Below are 24961 nucleotides of genomic sequence, written 5' to 3'. Positions count from 1 at the left end.
ATCTATATATCAGTAAAAGCTACTGTGTGTAGAATTACAACATCTTTCAAATTATTCGGATTAGCTTGTAGAAAAAAATAGACCAGGTCTGGTGACTGGCGATGTGTTGCTAACAGCCCTTTCTGTGTTTCCGGTGGGGAGGGGGTGGGCAGTAGTACTAGTACACCGTTACCTATTACCTAACATACCACTGGGGATACATAGTGGTGTTTAATCTGCAAACAAATATTTTTTTGGCCACTTGGATGCAGTGGAAAAGTTGTGAACACACTATCGACGCTATTTAAGTTGCGTATTTACCAGCAATGGAGGAAGTATTCAGATCCTTTACTTAAGTAAAACTACTAATACTACAGTGTAAAAGTACTCTGTTACAAGTAAAAGTCCTGCATTGAAAATGTAACTTATGTAAAAGTATAATCAGGAAAATGTACTTATCAAATATAATGAATCAATGCAAAATAAATAGCCCCCGTGACGCATGAATTTAAAAGCAGGATTTTACGACTGCAGTTGGTTGAGGTGGAGCTATTTTATATTAGGCTGCAATTAGTGATCATTTTCATTTTGGATTAATCTGCTTGATTGTTTTCTGAAAATAGTGAGAAATGCAATTACCCAGAGACGCCTTCACAGTGCTTGTTTTGCCCAACCAATTGAACAAAATACAAAGTGAATCCTCACATTTGTGAAGCTGGAACCGTGATATTGTTTTTGCACAAAAAATGACTTGGCAATTATCGAAATAGTTATAATAAGTTGTGATACATTTCTGTCAATCCGCTAATTGATTAATTGACTAATATTTGTGGCCGTACTTGTACTACTGTACTACTGCTGAGTAGTTTCATTTATAGCTAAGCATATTTTGTAAGCTAACTTGTAGCTAAAGCTGTCAAATAATTGTAGAGAAGTCAAAAGGTGAAATATTTCCCTCTGAATTGTAGTGGAGTAAAAGTAGAAAGTGGCGGGAAAAGGAAAGACTTAGGTAAAGTACTTCAAATGTGTACTCAAGTGCAGTATTTGCATTCCCGCACTGTTACTTAAACAACCAGCAGTGATGTAGCTTTGATGTCGTGTTTGTGCCCGCCTGATGAATCGAAGAATCGAAGGGTTTTTTACACTGAAAACAGCTGCCTATGAGGGTGGTGAGAGTGAACCCATACAGCGAAGTTGTGGCTGGACAGCTACACACTGAGCTGAAACTCGCTACAAAGCTCCATAACGTTGAGGGGAGCAGTTGCCTGGTATCAGACAGATTTGTCAACTCGTTAACACTCCACTTCCATCTTCATTGCCTCCACTCCCACTCCCGATTTCCGCGGCGGAGGGGGAGTCGCCTGTGGATATATTAAAATGCAGCTCATCTTATCTGGAGCTGTTGTCAATCAAATGCAGACTGCCCTTATTATCAGGGGAATTTGCATCTGTCATTATCACAGCGGTTTAGATCCTACAACAGGCGAATACAGAAACTACCCTGTCAGATCTTTGCAAGGACTTGGACTGCTTACAGACCGGTAATCCTGATGTTGTGTTCATTGTTGCTGGGGACTTCAATCCGGGCTAACTCTAAGAAAGTAAAGCCTGACTTCCATCAACATACTGACTGTGCCACAAGGGGAATAAACACCCTGGATCGCTACTCCACACCATTGAGAAAAAAAAGGGCTACAGAGCGGAATCGCTACCCGCGTTCTGGAAGGGCAACCACGAGGCCATCTTGCTGAGGTCATGTCTGAAGTATGTAAACAAACTACGACGCATACCCCAAGTCATGCAAGAGGTCAGGAAATGGTCAGGCCAATCAGAGGCCGCCCTACAGTACACTACATGACACAGGACCCCAACATCCCTGATGAGATCAATGGATTCACTGAGTCTGTGGTGGATTTAATTTGTAAAACAACAGAAGTAACTGTACCCAAAACTACAGTTAAATTATTCCACAACTAGAAACCATGGATGACCAGAACCATCCGAGATGCCATAAACACACACGCTGCAGCCTACAACTCAGGGCTGCAGTCTGGCAACATGGACAGTTTATAAAGCAGCAGCCTACAATGTAAGAAGAGCAGTGGAGGCAAAAAGGGACAACATGAAGAAAGTAGAACTATAATTCCAGGAGGGCAATACCAGAAGCATATGGCAAAGTCGAAGAACTATGACAGATTACAAGCCCCCCCCACCCCCTCCTTGTCAAGTGCTGATGCGTCTCCAGCAGGTGAACTAAACAACTGCCATCTGCAGCCAACAACCAAAAACAGCTGAAGCAGAAGTTAATGGATGGGTGGGTGCACCTTTGCACGTGTCATCCTTGAGGGCGACGTCTCAAACGCGTGCACACCAAGAAAGCAGCAGGACCGGACGGTATCAGTGGGCGGGTCCTCAAACTATGTGTGGGCCGACTAGCGCCGGCGTTCACAATGATATTCAACTTGTCCCCGGCTCAGTCCGTCAAACCCACATGCTTCTAGAAGTCCACCATCATTTCTGTGCCCAAGAAAACAAGACCAGTCACCCAGCGGCACTCACCTCTGTAGTAATGATGCTTTGAACGACTGGTCAAGGATTACATCTGCTTCTCACTAACCGGCACACTGGACCCACTACGGTTTGCCGACCACACCGCCTGAATTTGATGAACTTCTTGTTTATCGGATCACAATTGATGCAGAAATGAGGTTGGTAAAACCACAGATGCCGCTGGAACGGAGTGTGCTCAGTTAGCTCGGAGCACCGGGGGAGTGTTTACACTGCTAGCACGGGAGCTTTGGACCGCCGGGAGGAGGATGTTGTCAGGCCTAGCCAAGAGGACTAACTGCACAGCTAACTAGCTAACTGCAGTTGTTAGCGATTACTTTACCAACGAATAAGCCAGCAGTCTGAAGCCTGAGCTTTTTGCTCACAGAGATTAGACTTTTACAAACAGTTACTTCATTATTTGAAACTTTGGCAACGTTCAATATGAATATACGACATTGTAACACTATATATATGAAAACATAATAAGTAAATAAAAATTTGTGTTACTACTATATCATGATGCAGTTTCAGAGAAAGTTCTTGTTGGTGGTATGTTCCATGTAGGGACTTGAAGATTTTTGACAGTGTTATCTGTCAAAAAGTAACTTAGGTATTCATTAGTCATGTTGATCCAAGCCGGTATAAGGCGCCGTAAAGCAAAACTTTTACTGCAAGAATGTATTAAGATTTTCCCCTGCATAATGTTCACGTTTGCTTATTGGTTTTTATGATTTTCTGACAAAGCTCGCGGAAAAGGCCGGGCTCCTGGTTGCTACTGCACCGCCAGCTATGACGTGTAACATCCACGGAAAAATAAAAGCTGTGAGTTTTTCCTTGTGATGGATCACCTGTCTCAGATAAGTTCAGAGTCGAGTCTAATGACAAAAACTTTTTCACAGCAGTCTGCTCTTGGAAACTGAGAAATGATGTCTGCGTGGCGACACGTGAGGATGTATAGGAAGAGTGCGCTCACAGCTGGGAGTGAGCGTGTATGGCTGAATGACTTGGCCATATGCTCCGACGCCAACAAAAATACATCTTGACTGCTGGGGAAGATGGCGGAGACGCTGTTACCGCACACCAGCTATAGTCAGTGTGTTTGATGCATCCAGATTCAACAGATTCAGAACAGTTTAGGCACAAAAATGTCACACCTGGCTCTGCTGCTGAATCGTAATACATTCAGAGATCCGATTCTTTGAGTTCTACGAGGGACCATTTGAAGTGTATTGCGAGAATTTGTGCGTGCTTCTTATTCTCTGAGCCTTTTGTGAAGCTTGTCACTTCTCGCCATGACTCCCTCCTTCCCGTTCTCACAGCCCAGCTCTGTTTCGCCTATGCAAAGTGACAGACCACTCAGCACTACCGGGCTGCACTGTATTCACTCCTCACCTCCCTCCCTCTTTCTCTCTCTCTCTCTCTCTCTCTCTCCCCCACGGCTGTTGTTGTGTTTTGGTGCACACAGCCAGACACACACACACACAGTGCACGTTCTAAACACTAGGGGGCAACGTAATTCTGTTCAAATCCCCTGCAAGTCACCAGAAAGTGTGTGAGTGTCGGGGCTTTTAGAACTAAATCAGACTTATTTTGACTCATTTGCAGAGATTTACAGTTTTTTATTTTTTTAACATATCACATATCTTTAGATATCATTTCAGTGCATTGCCACGAGCTGCTCCTGCGAGACACATACACAGTACGGCCAAAAATATATGGACACATACCCTTCATTTTTTTTTTTATGGAATGCGGTTGTTTTTCATGTTTGGGCAGAGCCCCCTTTTCCTATTAAGGAAAATCTTCATGCCAATATATTTTACACCTGGCGCTCCCAACCTTTTTTTTTTGCACCACCCACTGTTTTTACATTGACAGTGTCATTGCAGACTTGCAAGTGTGGTGGTGGGTGGTGTAACAATTCTCTCTCCCCCCTCCAAGTCATCTGTCTGTGGGTTCACGTGCATGTTCACAAATCATGTAAGTTTTGGTTCAGGGTTGGTCTATCTCTTTTTTTATCCACCCAACAAAAAAAAAAGTCTTGATGCAGAATTAGAAAATGAGAGAGACATTTATTTCTACATTTAAAAAGAACAGATGGACACTCCACAGCACTCAGGGTGTCCTCACACAGATGTCATGTACTGCTGAATGCTGAACAGTGCTGATAACCAGGTTAACCCAGGAAAGATAAAGCCGACGGGCTGCAAAGTTCAAGGTAAAATATAGTTAATAATAGCTTATAAAGTTCTGCAGTTATTATTCAGCTGAAGCAGCTGAATTATATAGTTTGCTTGGTAGCACATCAAGAAGACGACCGAGGTCTTGCATCAACCTCCGCCGAACCAGCCATCTACCCAGTCCGCCACAGAAATGGACAACACCATGTTGACCACTTCCCCTACCTTGGCAGTCTTCTTTCCTCAAAGGCTGACATGGACTCTGAGGTCAACCATCGCCTGAGTTGTGCCAGTGGCGCCTATGCCAGACTCATTAAAAGAGTCTTTGAAGACCAAGACCTAAATGTCCAAACAAAACTCCTGGTCTACAGAGCTGTTGTATTCTCCACCCTACTGCATGGAGTTGAGTCATGGGCCACCTACAGCAGGCACCTGAGAGACCTGGAGCAACACCACCAAAGATCCTTACCAAAGACTCTGAGGATCAGCTGGTAGGACAGACGCACCACCACCAACCACCACCACTCTCCCCTGCCCATTACTTTACCAAAGTGTGTGATCACAGATCGGCCTCTACAGCCATCTGAAGACAACCCAACGAAGAGGACCACAGATATTGATGATGATAGCATGTGTTCCTAGGCCCAGTGCCTGTCCATGCCTCCGGAGTTGGAAACTATTTTTTCCGGAGCCATAGCATGCTTCCAACTTTCTGGCAACAGTTTTTGTTTGCCCCCCTTCCTGTTTCAACATGGCAAGGCTCTCCTGCACAAATCCAACTCCATACAGAAATGCTTTTCTAAGTTTGGTGTGGAATAACTTGACTGGCCTGCACAGAGCCCTGACCTCAACACCATCTAACACCTTTGGGATGAACTAGAACTATGACTGCGGCCAGGCCTTATTGCCCAACATCAGTGGCCGGTCTTACTAATGCTATTATGCTGGATTACCAACTGGGCAAAGTGGGCAAATGCATCATTTGTGTCTTCGAACCTCTGGGGGTACTAAGAGCCCCATGTTCACTGGTTTCATTGGTTTTTTGATAATTTGATTAATTGTCAATTTGTTTGGGAATTTGTAGAACTGAAGTACAATAAGGACTGGGTCTCGCATCATCATGTAATGCAGCTCTGTCTTGTAGAGGGAGTCCGTGTCAATATGTAGTTTTAGTTTATATTGTGCTTACGTTCAGTCAGCCAACTCACAAGTTATATTGGACAGAAATGTAGACAGATGTTTAGTATCTAGGCTCTGACTTCATCACGCCCCGTAAGGAAGCACCAATCTCAGCACAGAAGAAAATTCAATTCAATTCAATTCAATTTTATTTATATAGCGCCAAATCACAACAAAGTCATCTCATGACACTTTACAAAATAGAGCAGGTCTAGACCGACTCTTTATAATGTAATGGGGAGTGACAATAATAACTTCTCCCATGGTGAACGGTAGAGTCAGAGCCTACAGGTGGATGCTGGGGTGGAGGGGGGTGCTCGCGGTAGGGATGCCACGCTGAGGACATTTTTCCACCTGTTACTCGTGTCAACATTGGTGTTACTGGTTACACCGGACATTTTACAAGAAAAGACATTTGTCCATGACCCTCGCTGTGAGACGTTCCTCGGTCCTCCCTAGTCCGACTAAGTCTGAACACTGTCTAACACCGACTATCGTGAAGAGATTGAGGGGCTCTTACACCTGAGGGTCGCACATTCGCACGCTTGCTTAATTTGTGTTTAATCAAAGTACCTTTGGTTGATCTCTAGGCTTAAAATGACACTGCTATGTGAAGTATAAGGACTGGGGTGAGGGGGTCAGTAGGGGCCACACAGAAAATGTTTGTCCTGGCTCCCCCAAACGGGTCCCTGCAACAAATCCCTGCTGCCAAGTTCTAAAATCTGGCCGAATGTCTTCCCAGAAGAGTGGAGGTTGTTACAGCAGCAGATTAATACCCATGGTTTTGAAATTCCCACTGTTCTATCGCATGCAGGTGTAATGTCCACATATTTTTGGCCATGTAGTCTATCCCTACCTCGAAGCTTATGCATACAACCCTGCCGTTCCTGGAGTCGAGGAGTTGGAGATGGGATGCCATGTGTGAAAGCAAATAGCAAATCAGTGTCATTTGTAACTTTTGCTCCCATTGTTTTCTCAGAGAGGCTGAAGACTGAAGCAGGTAACCTGTTTGATATTCGAAACCACATCCAGTCTGAGCTGGAGTGTGAGTGGAAGCACAAGAGGGGGTAGCCAAAGAAGAGGGGGGAGAGAGAGAGAGAGAGAGAGAGAGAGAGAGAGAGGGAAATACATAAGAGTGAGAAAGAGAACAAAAAAAACAAAGCAAAGGGGGGGGGGAGTAAGAGAACAAAGGAGGCGAGAGGAAGAATGGCCACTGTGAGGTGGATTCATGGAGTCAATACACTCAGTTTGTCTCAGGTAGTAAGAACACCTATATATCTTAGAGGGAGAGAGGAGGGGAGAAATAGAGGGAGGTAAAAGACAAAGAGTGCAAAGCAGAGCCAAGAGAAGAAAAAAAAAAGGTGTGGAAAGAGATAGAGGAAAAACAGACATAAAGACAAATAGACTGATAAACCCAATGAAGAAATCAAGGCGCAGCACTACGTGTGCCGCAGCAAGAAAACACACGGCACCTGAGCGGACCATAAAAATGTAAGGAGGATAAAAAAAAAAATAAAAAAAAAACAGCCGAGGAGGAGAGGGGGAGAAGAGAAGAAAGACGAGATGGAGAGAGTAGATTACTCCGCTCTCCCCTGCGCTATTCTTCATTTTAAGCAGCTTGTTGACCTTTCCAGTCAAGCCTGTGGGTGTAGTTCAGATTCTTCAGCAGTGCCTGCAGTAATTTAGGGGAGAATTCATGCAGCAGGGGGAAGTGAGATAGAGCGGAAGGAGGAGAGGAAAACAAAGAAGTAGGGATAAAGAGGGAGACAGACAGGAATGAGAGGGGTGGGGGTGGGGGTGGGGGGGTGGGGGGGTGCGAGAGAAAGAGGGGATGTTGAGGCCACAAGGCGGTGAGCGCTTCCAAATGATTGCCTCTCATAAGGTTGTGTTTTATACCGCCTCAGATTTACTGTCCATTTATGGGGGCAGTTATTAGAGTGTCCCAGCTTGGAGCGCTCGGGGGCTTTGGGGTGATGCCTCAGTTTAAAGCAGCGAGTTGAACCAGGAATGGAAGACCGGTGGTACGTAATTCACACTCTAGTACCGCCCTGGAAAGACAGAGGCAGGCAATCACACACACCGGGCAATCACAAAATGGCCGAGAAACGCTTCATCAAACAGTTAAACTAGCTGTCAGGCAAACCTCTAAAAGCTTTGACTTGCCACGGGGGCCCCGGGGTGATCACACACCTGGGGTTGTGCGCCATCAACACTTTGTGTGTGTTTGCGATACACTATATATACAGTGGGAAGTCTACAGTGTTTTTCTCACCGTTTCTCTGGATCAGCGTGTGAACGTTTAGATTTGTCAAAGAAAGGAAAAAAGGCATCAAAACAAGTGACTGTGAAACGTGAAGTGTGTGTGTGTGTGTGTGTGTGTGTGTGTGTGTGTGTATTGCCAATAGCTCACATTTGTACATGTCCCACTAAAATCCCATGAAAACGGCTTAAACTACAGTTGCGGTTGCTCCTATTTATGTTTTAGCTCAGTTTTGGGGGGGGGGGATTTTAGACAGAATCATAAAGACTATAAAGACTAAAAAGCTTCCCCGACACATTCTCACAGATCCAATGATGAAACACAAACACAATCAAAAGAAACTTAAAGTTAAACGTGTGATTTTCCCGAGCGTCAGTATGGAGATTACAGGAAAATCAAAAACCCATGAACGCATTGTCCAAGCCAAGTCAATGGAGCGATAGTGTTTCTTAAGCCCACAAATGTAATAATCCAATCATTATTATTACTCTAAAACATACAATTATCTAAATTTGATTATACGATATTGATGCTTTTTTTTTTATGTCCCTCAAATTTGTTTCCTTGCGTTGGACAAGCGTTGTTTTTTTTTCTTACCTCGGTAAGAGTGCACAAAAATAAGAAAACACTGGGGAATCCCAGAAATCAACGGGTACGAACAAAATAAGAACAAATCACGGATACGAACAAAAACAAGAGAGACATTTCTTCGTATATATTGCTTCCAGCGGGAGGCCCATTGTACGGTTAGGGGCAGGTAAACACTTGGTTAAGGTCAGGGAAAGCTTGTGGTCACAGTTAATAAAAATTGTAGGCCTGAACTCCCTCAGACGTACCTCGCAATATGTGAAGCCGTAATCCCCGTGGATGCTGGGCTGTGATGAAAAGGTGTATTTTTTTCCCCACAATCTACCAACATCTAACGCCTAACATACAGTATGTAGCAGTTACAGTAGTCGCATATCCTAATCAGTCACAATATATTCCTAAAAGGACGGTACATTTGGAGGACACTGCTGTCATGTAAGTGTTAAAACACACACACACACACAGACACGCACACAGAGCCAGGCAGGCGTGTGTCATATGTCTCCTGAGAATCTGTGTCAGTATGTAAGTCTCTATATGCACATAATCGTCTGTTAGCAAGACTGTTATTGCCACACAGGTAATTGAAGCAATCTAATGGAAAGCTGCTCCACACATTTGGTCCAGACTGATGACTCAGACTCGGGCTGAATAGCTAGCAGCGGAGGGATGGAAGCGTTCTGCTGAGCGCCGTGTAGAGCCCTTACTTCCCCTTCTCTTCACATGTCTGAAGCATCATTATCCAGTTCCAGATTTCAACCTTTTCTATCCTGGATTATCATGTGAAAAGCCACCATTTCTCATCAGGCAGGCTCTTCAATTGGGAACAGATGTCCCCCCCCCCGCCCCCCACCTCCCTGGGAAATGATTTGCTCCTTAGTGACAGAGAGTGGCGGCCCCTGCTTTATTACTCACATAAAAAGCCTCTTAAACGATAGCATTCAGAGGAAATATAGGCCTATATTCATTCTTTAAATTTGAGGCCAAGTGGTATAGAAATAATTACACGGAGTGAGCGAGTCGTCAGCCGATCGCCAACAGAGCTGAATATCTATTCAATGAACAATGTTAAAACCCGCACTGGCCCCAGGTATGATGGCTATTCAACACGCGTATCTGGGGAGTGAATTCATGCCGCATGAACAGCTCAAAGCTTCAAACCGCTGCAGCTTATGTGTGTGTACCTTCAGACACGTCATGCCTGTTCTGAAGTACTACGCCATCCTTTATGGGACTGTATGACTCTTCGGGGCTCTGCTGTCGCTCAAAAATTGATGGGGGGAGCCAAAATGAAAGTCAAAGTCAGAAACCCCCCCCCCCAGATCAAAAATGACAAAAAACGTCCAGATCTAAAACACAACACATTGCTCAACAGCGTGCTATGTGGTTCACTCGTGCAATATTTTAATGTGTTTAATTTAAGTTGCAGTCATTGATTTATTGGCAGGTTGGGGCTGGTGGAACAAATTGGAAACATAATGTCTGACAGAGTTTTATCACCGTCTTTGTGGCAACAGTTGTCCACAATATTCACACGCTCCAGCAGACCAGCGGTGCAGAAGGTATTCGGATCCTACTGCTGCAAGGTTTGAAGTGGAAATACTCGGGCAAAGTACGAGCACCTCACGTTTGTGCACTGCATTAGTGAATGCGCTTAGTCGCTTTCCACCACTGCAGCAGTCGCAGAGCAACGTCAACCCCTCACTTGGACGAGCGCGGCTCCAGTGTTCGCCCTCCGTTTATCTCGTTTTTTTTTGGTCTCCACCGACCCGGCTAGATGCCCCACTGTGCCTTCACCGGCCATCCTCCAACCACGTCTGCCTGCTGTTGGTGCTGGGCAGATAGTGTTCAGCTTATAAGAGCATTTTCACTAAAAACAGCTGCCTGTTGCTGCTGGAAACCAGGTCGATGAGAGTGACGTTTGTGGGTGATTCACTGTGGTGATTCACCGAGTCCATAAAGTTGGAGAACCTGCAACAGAACCAGCAGAGGGAGAGATATCCTGACTAGATTGGACCTTGGTACGGGTCAAGCGGCGAATACAATGGATCCTGCATTACCCGTAATGCAACCACACGGTATCTTTCACTACACCCTCCACCTCGCTGGTTTGTAATAGAGGTGGTGCAGGAATGAGTCCTAAAACCGGGAAATGAGTCAGCAATTTTCACACTTCCTGTTCCCTCGCCCATGGAACAATCCCATTGGCTTTAAGTCAAGGGAACCAGGGCGATGCTAACTTCCGGGTTTGCCTACAAAAATACGTCACCCATGCAACGCTGTATGCCCCCCCCCCACCACTAGTTTGTAAAGGCTTGTTTTTCATTTTTATAATGCAGGAAAAAATGTCTCAAGCCAAACCGCTGTTCTTTCCCTCCTCCTCCTCCTCCTCCTCCTCCTCCCGAGAGATGACACAGCTGTTTGTGTGAAATTGTTGCTCACCAAGTTTTGATTAAAACAGCAGTAGCAGGTTTATAGGTGGAATAATGAGCCAAATAATAATTCTAATGACTAACGTGACCTTTAAACCGCACTGTCCAGTTACTACATTTACATTGCAAAGTATGAGGAAACGTTATCTTTGTGTAACTGTTCTGTCTGATACCTGGGTTTTCTATTTTTAGTTGATCCTAATTACTACATTTTAAATGTGTCTGCGTGTTTCTGTGTATCTCACTCACTGGATCATTTCCTCGGCTGGCTGACCTCGGCTCTCAGGGTCTCGGGATTAGTGAAATCCCACCAAACTTGTTTTCCCAATATGTTAATTTCTACTTGTGCTCCTGTTGTCAAAATTCAAATCAGTCCACCGTGAACAAAACATGTTGCTCCGAGCTGCGGATGATTCCTCTAAGCAGACAAGACATCTAATGGACTGGTGGGGATGGGGGTAGTGGTGGTGATGGTGGTGGTGGTGGTGGGGGGGGGCTTTTCCTTCCCAGCAGGCTCATTATTCATTTTCAAAAACTTTCCAAAAAAAAAGAAACATTTTTAGAATGATATTGCTTTTGCTGTCCCCATCAATCAATGGTTATCAAACCAGAGTTTTCTCCCCCTTTCGGCTCAAATATTGTTTAATCAATGTAACGTCACAGGGCTGAGAGGCTCGGGCTGCACTGGGAGCCGCAGATGAAACAGGTTAGGATTTGCATTGCACTGCTTGGGGTACAATATGATTTATGGAATATAGCCTGCGCACGGCACAGCGTTGGAAATGTCTTCTCTCATTTAAAGGCAAACCTCGAAAACAAACAATACGTGATTGCCACTTACTTCTATTTGAGAGACTGAAAACAGATTTTCATCGGGAACGGGTTTCTCATTAGCATAGAAATGAATATGATGACAGATAATGAATATATGCCTCTTGATGCTTCACAGCCATCCCAGAATGATCAAGTGTAGAAGCAGGGGGGGGGGGGGGGGGGGTGGGATTGCAATTTTTTTTTTTCTCTCTTTTTGCCAAAGTGGATGCGTGAATATTAGCATACTGCGAAAGGGAGAGATAGAGGGTGGTTCTTTTGCAGGCAGAGTGGTGGGGAGAGAGGACAAAGTCAAGGTCAGCTTTAGATAGAGAACAGCCTCCCAGTAACTAACCCCCCCCCCCCCCCCAAACACACACACTCCCTGTCACGCCTGCCCAGCTCTTTGGCCGTGGAATGAGGTGTCACATTTGGTTGCCTGGGGTAAGATAAGCTCATTATTAGTTTCTAGCCTGCAGATAAACTGACAGAAACAGATCCTGAATATGCAGTTCATTCTGTTCAATCAGCGGGCTACATGTGTTGTTAGTGTTGATTCAGTGGGAGCGAAAATCACTCTCATTTTTTCTTTTTTTTTTCTCAATCGTGCATTAATGTGGTCTCAGAGGAGAGGTTAAATAATAAATACACTTTACCTGGTTTCAAAATTAAGCTGCGCTGGCAGAGCTCGGTGACACTCGGTGCTGTTGTGTATCCGGCACAATATGTACACTCATGGCTGAGTAAAGGCTGTGCTTTTCTATCAAGGATGTTAATGGATGTTCATGTTAATGAAACAATCAGCAGGGCCTCCATACTGCTGCCCTCTGAGTCTCAACGTGAGCTGGAATTTAACATTTCAAAACAGCCCAAAAAAAAAAGTCAACAAGTCAATTCAAAGGACTGTGAGAATGCTGCAAGACATACCAAACATTAACATACCAAACTTCTAGGAAAGAATCGTTCCGCTACAGAGGAAAGGTCCTCTTGAGAGGCTGGTTCTGCAGCAACTGAGGACCTTTGCTGACTTCCTTCCAGGACCCACTGCAGTTTGCACACCAGCCCACACATCCGGTGTGGAGGATGCCATTATCTTCCATCCCTTTCGCACCTGGAGAAGCAGGGAAGCACCGTGAGAGTCATATTCTTCGACTACCCCGGTGCTTTCACACCAAAAGCTCCTGGCGATGCACCAGCACCCTCGACATTGGATCGTGGACTACCTTGCTGGGCGGCCTCAGTATGTCAGAGTGGATGGCAGCGCCTCTGATGCTGCGATAAGCAACACTGGTGCACCTCAGGGAACTGTACTGTACTGACCTCTGCCTCAACAGTGGTTCCTGCCACCTTCGAAAGCTTCTGACCGACGACTCCTCCATTGCTGGATGCATCAACAAAGACAACGAAGGAGGAGTAGAGGACTGATAAGAGAGCTTCGTCACATGGTGCGACAACATTTACCTAATGCTCAATATCAGCAAGATTAAAGAGGCGGTGGTGGAGGAACATGGCAGAGGAAGGAGGCCCCCCTGTTCCAGTTATCATCCAGGGAGATGAAGTGGAGAGTACCTTGAGGTCCAAACACTGATGCCCTCTTCAGGAAGAGACTCAGATCCTTCAATGTGGGCAACGGGCTCCTGCAGATCTTCTGCCAGTCTGTGATTCGCCAGCGCACTGTTCTCCGCTGTGGTGGTGAGGCCAGCAGGATGAACAAGCTGGTAAGGAAGGCCAGTTCACTGGTCGGGCTGGAACTGAACAGCCTGGAGTCAGCGGTAGAGAGGAGGACGAAGGACAAGGGTGACAGCGAGCTATCCAAGTAAGTAAAAGATAGATTACATTCTATCATATTATGTCATGTTATGATAATATATGTATATAGAACATATATATAAATATACATAAATAGATATATACATGCAACGACAGGACGGAAAAAAACAAAGCAGCATGTATGGAAAAGCAGAGAGACATTACAAAGACTGAAGACGTGACACTTGACCAAATAAATGAACTTAAAAAGCAAACAAATTGAATCAAATTGAATTAGAACACGTTCAGTAGCGCTTCACAAAAACAAGTGTACCTGAATTTAGGATACATTTCAAACTAGAACACCTGCGCTACCGAGGAGAAGTAATCAAGTCTAAACGGAATCGATCAGAACTCCGTCCTGTCGGGTTAAAAGTTCCGTCGGCCATGTCATCCTGGCATCCAGCCTTATTTGGTGAAATGTCATGTTTCCTACATTTTTAATGTCTGCGCTTTCACTCTCTCTGAATTTCACCCATCCATTAATAAAAAAAAACAAAAAACTGACCTGACTTGAACATTTACAAAAGAGGTTTGATCCGTTGATGTGAGCAAACTGAATAGCTGGATCAGGGGGAATGCGTTGTGTCGTGATGTAGTGGCAAATTTGAGGAACGTAGATATGCTGTATGGTGTGAGGGTTGGAATGTATGAATATATATGAATATTTAAAAATACTAGCAATCAAGTTTTTGATTGCACCACTTGAAATTCAGATATGAAATATTTCAGTGCTATTTATTTATGGTTATTTAAATCTCAACATTAAGTACTGAGTAAGCCTAAGGCACTTAAGGCACTGTTATTGGCTTTCATAGTGACTAAATGGACAGCGTAGGTTGATATTGAGGCCTGATACAACAGCAACATATGAGGAAATAAATTGAGTAAACGCTAATGGGCACATGTCAGCGCGCTAACATATCTGAGTTAAGATGTTGAACATGGTAATTGTAACGCGCAAGTGCATTCAGGGGGCGTCCAACTCCCCTTCTGCTAGTGAAACGGTGCGTAATCTGGACGCAATGTTAAGGCCGAAAAGGGGTTTTATTTAGTATCATCTCCCATTCCCTTTAAAAGCCACGTGCGCCTGCAAATGCACCAATATGTAACTGAGGAGGAGGAGGAGGAGGAGGAGGAGGAGAGCCTGCTGCGCGTCCCTGTGAGTGTAACAAGCGTTGGTTAAATAGCGCCGGGGCTGTCCGGGTCTCAGGTTTTCTCGGCCTTAATAATTCAAACAATGAAACATTGTTTTCTTCGTAGCCGTAGAGATCATAGGCCTAACTGAGGTGATGTAAGAACTTGAACATCAGAGCTGCTGTACTGTAGTGTTTTGTCAGAGTGATTGATACCAGCTTTATTGGTTCATGCGCTGGGAAAAAAACCTTGCCTTTTACCCCACCCCCCCTCCTGTCCTCCTCTGCTGGACTGTTACAGTGCGTAACCTTCGTCTCCTCTTCCTCACCGCAGTTGGCTTTATTCTGTTCCCAGCCTTCGTCCCCCCTCAAGGTTGAATGTCAGGTGTTCTTCTGTGCGGTGCCACTGCGGCGCATGCGGGGGTCTAGGCGCTATTGCATGCGGGCGCAGTGGCTGGACGTGGAGCCCTCGTGGTTTCATCTGGTGAAGTGGGTGTGTGTTTGTGCTGGTGGTACAGGACGGACCCCGCCCCCCCCCCCATGACAAATCCCATAACCCCTGGTAACAAGCAGAGTGTATGCGCGTTGTGTAGGTGCATCTCACTGAACAATGCGTCCTTTAAATACTGCACCAGACTTTAGACCAGGTTTTTGTTGGTCAACGGTGCCGTCACTTTCTGCTGCCTCAAGATAGCAATGCGCCAACAATGTGCCCGTCCACACCTCATTTTAAGGCCAACACGCCCATCGGCGTACACAGATATACAAGGTGGGCGCTGGGTGTGTGTCGGTTGGACACTAGCGATGACACTTAGGGCCCTTAGACTAACTAGTCTTAGTTTAGTCCTAGTTTAGATGTGTTTTTTCAACCGATTTGGAATGACCAACCCTCCTGCACTACGTGTTGAACTTTGTCTCGCACCACAGCCGTTAACTAGGAATCGCTAGAGTGCGGCAACATGGACACGACCCCACAACGGCAGCAGGCAACATTTTTCAAGTTTTTATTTTATTTACTACATGTAGCGGATCCTTTACTGTGCCATATACCTGCGATTTGTGAGCTGTGAGTTCTGACTGTGTGGCACTTCATCGGCGTCCCTATACCTGCTCAAAAGCTAAATAAAATGGAGACTGCTCGAAAAGAATCTTTAGAGCAGGTGAAGAAGGTGCTGAATGAGGTTGTAGCAGCGCTGTAGGCAGCAGGCAGAGAGCAAAAATAGGACATCCGCATTATGCTCCCGTTTTGTATCTATTTGCATACAGATGATACCTACATGTGTCACAACAAGGAACATTCTGCTTAATTATACTGGGTCTATTTACGCTGCTTTGAAAGGGTCAGTGTCTAACAAGCCCGTACTGCAGACTAATAGTATCACATCTGCCTGGCTGTACACTGCTTTAGGATTATTAAACGAATGAATCTGGCTCCGGCGTGGGCTCCATCACACTGGCTGTAGCTGTTTGGCGCTGCAGCACGATGAAGCGGATCCCGGTAAAGATTACATATGGATGTGTTGGCCCCATCTCCCACCGTGACAGCTTCAGCTCTCTCATAGGCGCTGTCGGGGGAAGCACAGCGTCGACACATCACCTCACATCTCCCCTCCACTACCAGCAGAGCCTCCCTCACAAACAACATCAAACACACAGCTATGACTGCCTCTACCTATCACATATGCCTCATTCATGTCAAGGATAGGGAGACAGGTGGGTGGGGGGTGGAGCAATTCGTATCAGTTCTCTGTGCAGCATTATTAAATAATAATATTATTGCCAGTAACACTGGCTGACTGTAGAGCAGTTATTACGGGCCTAGTTGTTTGGCAAGGTATGCTGTTGTCCTGCTTTGTATGGAATGGGCATTATGGTGTCAAACCTTAAATAAGTAAGTCCGTCCAATTTCATTATGATATACTGTATTAATACTTGACAGTATACGCACTATTTTGGCAGTGTATATATATATATATATATATATAGCTGTAACATATAACAGCTGTTCTGAAACAATATACTGTGCCATATACCCGTAGGTCCTGCCATGTTCTGAGATCCCCCTATGGCAGAGGTATTCAACTAAAGTTCGAAGAGGTCCAGTTCGAGAAAATGTCCTCAAGCAAAGGTCCGGAACATCATAATGTCTAACTTGCGTTGTGATTTAGTGCGATTATATATTGAAGTAACTAACTAGTAGTTGTATCAACTGACTGTCAAATCAAATAAAGAAAGTACAATTCAAAAACATTTTGACCATATTTATTGTCACTTAACATTGAACTATACAGATATATAATACTGTAGATATGTATAATGTCCTTCTCTCATTAAGTGAAAGACGGGCTGCATTTCAAAATAAAATAGAGAAAATAAATAAAATAGCTTTAGAAAAATTGTGCATCTTAAAATAAAGCGCTTAATTTTAGAAAAACAAAATAAAGTGTAGCAGCAGCTTGAGTTTCCCTTTTTCTTTGTTAACTGTTTCACATCTTGACTTCACAGTCTCTCTCCCTGTGTCGTTCACTCGTCTTATCATCTGTCACTCGCCTCTCACCTCTCTCGTCTGTCTGTATTCAGAGTCACAGTGTTTAGCGCCTGGAATGCACGAGATTTGATTGGCCGAGCAGCATCACGTGGGCTGGCGTAACTCGTATGCAATTGGTCTGTGAGTTTCTTGAGCTGCTAAACCAGCGCCGTAAAGACTAGAAAAGCTGCGCCGGTTACAATGGAAGCACCCCATCAAAATTTAGAATCCCGGATCCCTGGGTCCGGACTCGGACCGCGGTCCGCCTGTTAGTGACCCATGCCCTACGTCATTCAAGTTTCTGACCCCCTGGAAGACTTTACTTCTCTCTGTTTCCATGTTCTGGATGGAAGGGAAGTAAGTATCCCATAAAAAAAAAAAAAAATCCTTCACGTCTACTCCAAATTTAAGAATAAAAGCTATTCATCACATTCCTCAGACTCAAAATGCTAGAGAGCTCCAGACATATTACTTCTCCACCAGCAACAGAATGTTATTGCTTTAATCCATACATTATTAATGAAATTGTTGTTAATTTCATTTGTCGATTGCTACTCAACACAAATAAAATTAACTTTATTTCGTCACCTCTTTCACAGATCAATAAAATGTAAGGACTTTCTTTTAAAGAATGAACAATACGGCAGATGTGTTGGGCGAGTTCTTGCCGCAAAAATGCTCTCATAGGTGACACTTGCATTTTGCTACGAGTACGTGGTTTGATGAATGCGTTTTATTTAAGCAATTTCTTAAAAGCCCGGTAAATACGGGCCCAGATTTTGTGGGACCGCAACGTTGGTATACATTCTCAACCTCTACGAGACTGATAAAACCATGTTCACCTTACACACCTTGTACTACCCAGGAGGGAAAGTCAGAGGGCGTCTGGTGGATGGATGGAAAATGGCAATGAAGGGGGCCTGGGGAGTAGGGAATGCGGCTGGAGGGGAGGGACAGAGAAACTTTTTGACATCCCGCATAGATGTTCAGTGAGTGGACCACAAAACAGCCTTCTTAAAAGCATGACCTCGTATCTACAAGTTACATGACCATGGGATTTCTACCCTTTTCCTTCAACATTTCCCTTCTTTGGTGTTTTCCATCCTCTGCTTGGTTGCTGTGTGCTTTACTGTGGCAGGTATTGCGACCTCTGAGCACTTGACTGCACCCGACTGTGGAGCTGATGTCAAAATAGGGCATCTCCCCGCAAGCGCCAGCAAAGACAAAAGCACTCCTATTGGTGCAGGCAATCATTAATGTTTTAAAATGTTTTTTTTTTGTTCATACAATAGACTCAGCACTGCTTCCTGTCCGTACGGTTACACCTGATAAACCACTGCAGTGTTTTTTTTTATTTTTTATTGCAGCTCAACTCAACTTTGCAGTGAGATGGATTCTGCTGGAGAGCGCTGAAATCATCTCACGCTGGGTCGACATTTTCACCTTGACTTGCTGCTACCTTTCTCACTCTCACACACAAGTAGCCACAGAAACGCACACACAACACAACAAGTCAACAACAACAAGAACATTTTGTTCAAAAGAGGACAGGAGATGGACACCGTGGAAATGCAAAAAAAATGTTCATCTCAGGAAAAGGAACCCTTAATTGGGCCATTCAGGCTACTGTACTGTTTACTTGTTGTCTTTACAGGCGCTATCATGTCTTTGTTTGTGGTCTTGCAGCTCCCACTATGGAGAAGCTCATTGTTGAGATATATAAATAATATCGAGACCCCAACGACCCACAGTTCCAGTTTTCTATAGATTATATTAAAGGCATTTCCTGGTGAGCTTTAGCCAGGTGAGTTTGACTCTTCAAATGAGAAATGACAACACAGACTCCCGAATGGTGGTGGAGGTCCTGTTGACATGCTGTGTGGGATACTGGAGGCATCTAATGACGAGCGACTGCGATTCCATGGCACATTTTTATTATCACGAGACAAACCTGGGGATCCAGTTAAGACTGTAATACTCAAGTCTGGTCTTGGTCTTGTCTCATGCTTATGCTGTACAAATAATCTTTACTTAATACCTGCTGGATGGCTGCAGGAGTTGATGCTAAATGGTTGAATCTGCTGTAACCACCATAGATCAGTCCTGCTGCCTTAACAAGTTCACGGACAATTTATATCTCACATTGCTTAACACGTTTAATTCAGTTGCCCCCTAGTTGTCTACTAGGAAAGCTAGACTAAAACTGTCCGGTAACAATTGAGACACTCCTTTAAACAAAAATGCAGAAAACACAAATGGAAAACAACCAAGCAAGACACGTTTAAAACTAGGTTTCCATTCCTATGCAGATGATACTCCGCTTTACATCTCCATTAAGCCTGATGCCTGTCATCAGCTGGTGAAGCTGGAAGAATGCCTGTTGGAAATCAGACAACGGAAGTCATCTAACTTCCTCCTTTTAGATGCTGAGAACACTGAAATGCTAATTCTTGGTCCAAATCAGACCAGAAACAAATTCAGTGATCTCACTCTGCACATAGCTGATTCCACAATTTCATAAAAGCCACAGTACAAGAAATCTCCGTGTCCAATTTCATCCAAATCTTTCTTTTGGAAAATAATTGCCAAGATCCTTGTTAATGCATTGGCCACATCTAGGCTTGACTATTGTAACACCCTTTTCTCTGGCTTATCTAATTCAACCATTAGCAATTTACAACTTGTACAAAATATTGCGGCTAGGATATTAATCCCTGTTCTTATTTCATTACATTGGCTCCCTCTACATGTTAGATCAGACTTCAAGATTCTACTTTTAACCTTGTAAACCCCCCCCCCCAGGGATCAATAAAGTATTTCTGATTCTGATTCTGATAAAATATTACACGGCCTTGCACCATCCTACTTATCACCTCGAGTCACCCCTTATATATCAGCTTGGGTCCTACAATCCCAAAATGCCGATGACGAATCCCTTGACTATTCCAAAAGTAAATATGTCATCAGTAGATGTCAGGGCTTTCTCTTACCAAGTCCCTCTTCTCTGGAATAGTCTTCCTTGCCAACCCCGCTCGGTTGACTCATTTGCGTGAGTCTTCAACCTCATTTAGTCTGCCCTAAGTACTAAACCACGGTTATCCAGCTTTTATTTAACTTTTTTGCACCAATGGTTACATATATGTACGGTGCTGCACACATTTTTGTATATGTCTGCAGGTATGAATGTGAGAGTTTTATGTGCATATTGTCTATTGTATTCGACCTCACTTTTTATATATTCTTAAATATGTTGTTTATTGTTGACATACTTTAAACTTTGACTTGACTATCATTAAGAGTTGGAGCAATCTACATAAAAACTGGTCCCTGTGATGCTGTTTAACTGCTGTGTTTTGGCATGGAATTGACATGTTCTCCCCACTTCGAATGGGTTTTTCTCCACGCACCGTGGCCGTTAAAACACTCAATATGTCCGATGGTAGCCTGCGCCACAGTACAATAACAACTGTCCGAATCCTAATCAATAAGTGAAACATTGCTCTATTTTTGGTTGTATTGTGGACTTACGGGTCGGTGTTGTGTTTACTTCAGCAAAGGTGGTGGAACACGCCTACATGTTTTGTGCAACATTTTGGCAGTTTGCATAAATGCAGCTGACAGATGGAAAATAAGAGTTAGGGTGAAAAAAGACAAAGGGTGGGAGGGAGTGAAAGAATGAGTAAGGAAACAGAAAGGGGGGGGGGGGCAGGGAATTCAGATTAAAGACATGATGCAACTGCAAATAATTCAGAATTCACATTTGTGAAATTGAGGCGGTGCTGAGGCAAGCGAAATGAGTCTGGCTTCAATCTCGTGTCTCCCTCAGACCTTCGCCCATCATTGCCAAGGGCAGGTGTACAATTGACTTTGTTGTTGGTGTGCACTGTATGCGGCTTTTCTTTCTTTCAGCTCTAAATCACTGCTTTCACCGCTCCGCTCAGCTACTTATGAGGCAAGTCCATTTGTGCGAGACAAGTACCTCCAGCGCTCCTCTCTGCCTCTGATTTGAGCGAATAAATTCACCCGACGCCGGGCCATCGGTTGAATAACAATTGGCGAACGCTGGTGTGTGTTTGTGTGTGTTTGTAGTGATGGGGAGAGAGATGCAGGTAGGAGTCAGAGACAGGTATGATAAGTGATGGATGTTCAAAATAATACATTTTGTTTAGTGCTATTATCTCATCGCCGTGTTTGTTCTCGCATGCATTTCCATCGCGGCACCCCCTCTGACCTCAACAGTGGATGTTTTTGTAGATTAATTAATTGAGTGCTTTTCTGCCTGTCTATTTTGACTGTGTGTGTGTGTGTGTGTGTGTGTGTGTGTGTGTGAGAGAGAGAGAATGGGTGCAATGCCTAGCTGATCCGCGCACATTACGTCCACACATACAGCAGGTCCACTGATTATTTTTCCACTGCTGTAAATCTCTGCTAATTAAGACCGATGAATTAATTAGCACTCTTGTAAACAATTGGTTTGTTTGAGCAAAGGTTGTACAGAATTTAAAGACCTTCTGTCAACCTCATTTAAGAAGTAACTGGCTGGTCTGTGATCTACCTGGAATGTTAATGACCCCCCCCCCCCCCCCTCCCCACAGTGGCAGCTGGCTTTCTACTGTCATGCACATAGTGGAAACCAGACAGCTATTCAGAGAAAATGCTATCCATCATTTTGTGTCACAACATCAGCATTACAAGCAAAACTACAAACGTTTGTGTACTTTACTCTGGGGCTGTTTTTCCTGGTTTGGGACTAGGCCCCGTCCAGTTAGAGGGAATCTTAATTCCGCAGCAAACAATGATATTTTAGACCAGTGGTTCACAATTTTTTGGGCTTAAAACAGAGGCCTGTCTATTCCAGTTCTATGGAAACGTGATTTTTATCCTCTTATTTTAATTTACAAATTTTTAGACGCTTGAAGAGGCAAAATTATCCAATGATGGAAAATGTAAAAAAAAGTGTGCAAAATGAACATTTATAAAAAGTAAAAAAACATTTTTTTCTCCCATTCGATTCATCATCACACAGATACTGTATACCTTGTGGCGCTTTATGGGGGTCCTGATGCCCAGGTTGGGTACCACGGTTTTGACATTGCATTTTATCCCTTTCCTCTTTCACTAAGACAACGACCCTGTGCACAAAGCCAGGGACATAAAGAAATGTTTTTGTTTTTTTTTCCCAGTTTGAGTTTCCTGGTGATGAGAGAAGAAAGTGAGGGAAGGAGAGAAATAAAATGATTTGCTTTAGTTTCATGGCGGTTTATGTTCTAAAGCCGAAAAAGGACACTGAGCAGACCTTCGCTGTGGCTCTTGGGTTCCCACCTCTGCGTGTCTCCCTGTTCGTTCGTTAAATGCAACTCAAACATCGCAGTCATACCACAGCAAACACACAGAACAACAGAATCACCCCGTGTTTCTTTCTCGTATACAAATTGCATTTCCGCTGTCATTTTTTTTAAAATTCGTCGTAGGTCTAATTTACCAAATCGACACAGTCCGGGATCACAGAGTTTAGTTCCTCTGGTTCCATAGTGCCGTGGCTTTTTTTCGTCGAAAAAGGATTGATGGATTTACTAATGACACACTTGCAAGTTTGTCACAAGTATGGCGTTTGTTTTCATTGGTGTCAAAAACGACGTGTCGAGTTCGGCAAGAGGACGTGATGCTGCAAATCGCAGCTTGCATGTCGCGCATAAGGTGAAATGTGCTCGCTAATTAGTCCACCCCCACGAGTGTGGGGTAGACCGTGGAATTGGGCTGTTCAGGTTACAAAGCAATGTCCCAGGAATATGTGCGCTTGCATGAATTTAACTCAAGGGGGTCTAACTGCAGAGTGTCAGTATGTGACACGTTCCCGCAGACAAAACTCCAAAGACGAATCAGACGGCTGCGTTTTGATGAAAGACTAAACAAAGAGGCTTTTGCGAGGACAGCTACGTGTTCTCTTGCTGTTTTCAACAACAGACGCCAGCTAACGGGGTCACGGACCGAAATGCCGGGCTTTCTGCCACAAAGGCTTCCTGCCAGAACAGCTGTCCACAATCCACGCAGGGACAATCGGAGAATCATTTGAGAGCATATAGAATCTGGGGTTACGGTACGTGACCAACGTCCGCTTGGTTTAACCATTTTAACCGTCATTGCACCAGAAACACCATAATACGTTCGCCTTAACCAGTTAGCCAGCAAGGATTTTTAAAATGTTGTTTTGGATGCAAGATAAACATCATTAAACTCGTCACCGTCCTTGCCTAGGGGTTGGAATGGGAGCAAATCTCCGCAGCCCGGGTTCCAAAACCTTGTGGAAAACCTTCCCGAAGAGAGGAGGCTGTTCAGCAATCACGGATGCGTGTGGTGTTCATGTGTCCACATACTTTTTTTCTTTTTTTTTTTTGCCATGTAGCATACCCTGTTTGTTTGCTAGAACATGTTGTAGTTGTGCTACAAGGTGTGTGTGTGTGTGTGTGTGTGTGTGTGTGAAAATGACTGCATGTGTGTCTGGCAGCTCCCTCAGTGTTGCATACGTACAGGGAGGGATAAAAACTGGAGGGCTCTTCACTCCTGGGAGCTCATTTAGAGCAAAGCAGTCCTGCCTCTCTGTCATCCAAATTGGATGCGCTCACATACACACACACACACACACTCAGGCGCACTGCGAGCCCGCACACACTCTCTTCCCACTTACTTACTAGCTCGCATTTGAGTTTGTTCTTACGTTCGACTACTCGGCGCCAGCGCGGGCAAGTCAATCAGAAGAGTCCCATTATCTATTCATCCTCCGGCGTGCCCGCAGCAAATCAAATTGCTTCGGGGACACATGTCAGCATCTCCACACAACTCCAAGGGTGCTGAGCGGAGAGAGAAGCAATCTTGAGGTCTGGTGAGAGAACGCGACAGTGATCAATAAGTCCGTGTGAAGGTGCACTGATAGAAATCAGAGGCCAGAGCCTTTCATAAAAGTAAAGAGGGCTGGCCTAAAACGCTAGCTCTAAACAGTATCGATTACTGAGAATGGTCAGTGGCCGCAGAGGAGGGGGCTGTGTGTTTCTCCAGAGCGACGGCGAAGCAGAGCACAGGATCCCACCTGAGATCGATCCGCAGAGCAGCGTAGCATCTGCTCAGCAACGCTGGGTTTTCCATGCCTCAAAGGGCCTCACCATGCACTAATCCAACGGCCCCCACCACACATCAGGCTCATTAAAACAAGCAGGAAAACACACAGCGGCCCCGCGCACCCCCTGAGTGTTGGGAGCTGCCGGACTGGAGCTGAGCCTTGAAATTGCGCTGCCGAAAGAGTGTCTGAAAGCTCACGATGGTGTTTTTCAAGAGCAAGAAAGGACAAGCTGAGAATTAGTGTTGCAGCGCAGGGTGAAGGTCAGCCTAATTACAGGTCTGCCGGTACGAAAAAAACCCCGAAACAAAACAGAACTTCAAATGGCGCCGAAGCTCCCCGACAGCCTCCAGCTGGCCTATTACATCTTAAATGCTGCTGTTTGCAGCTGAATAGTCGG

Source organism: Enoplosus armatus, chromosome 9 (assembly GCF_043641665.1).
Source record: "Enoplosus armatus isolate fEnoArm2 chromosome 9, fEnoArm2.hap1, whole genome shotgun sequence".
In the NCBI taxonomy this organism is placed as follows: domain Eukaryota; kingdom Metazoa; phylum Chordata; class Actinopteri; order Centrarchiformes; family Enoplosidae; genus Enoplosus; species Enoplosus armatus.
The sequence above is the reverse complement of the archived record's forward strand: the minus strand, read 5'-3'. Positions refer to the sequence as shown.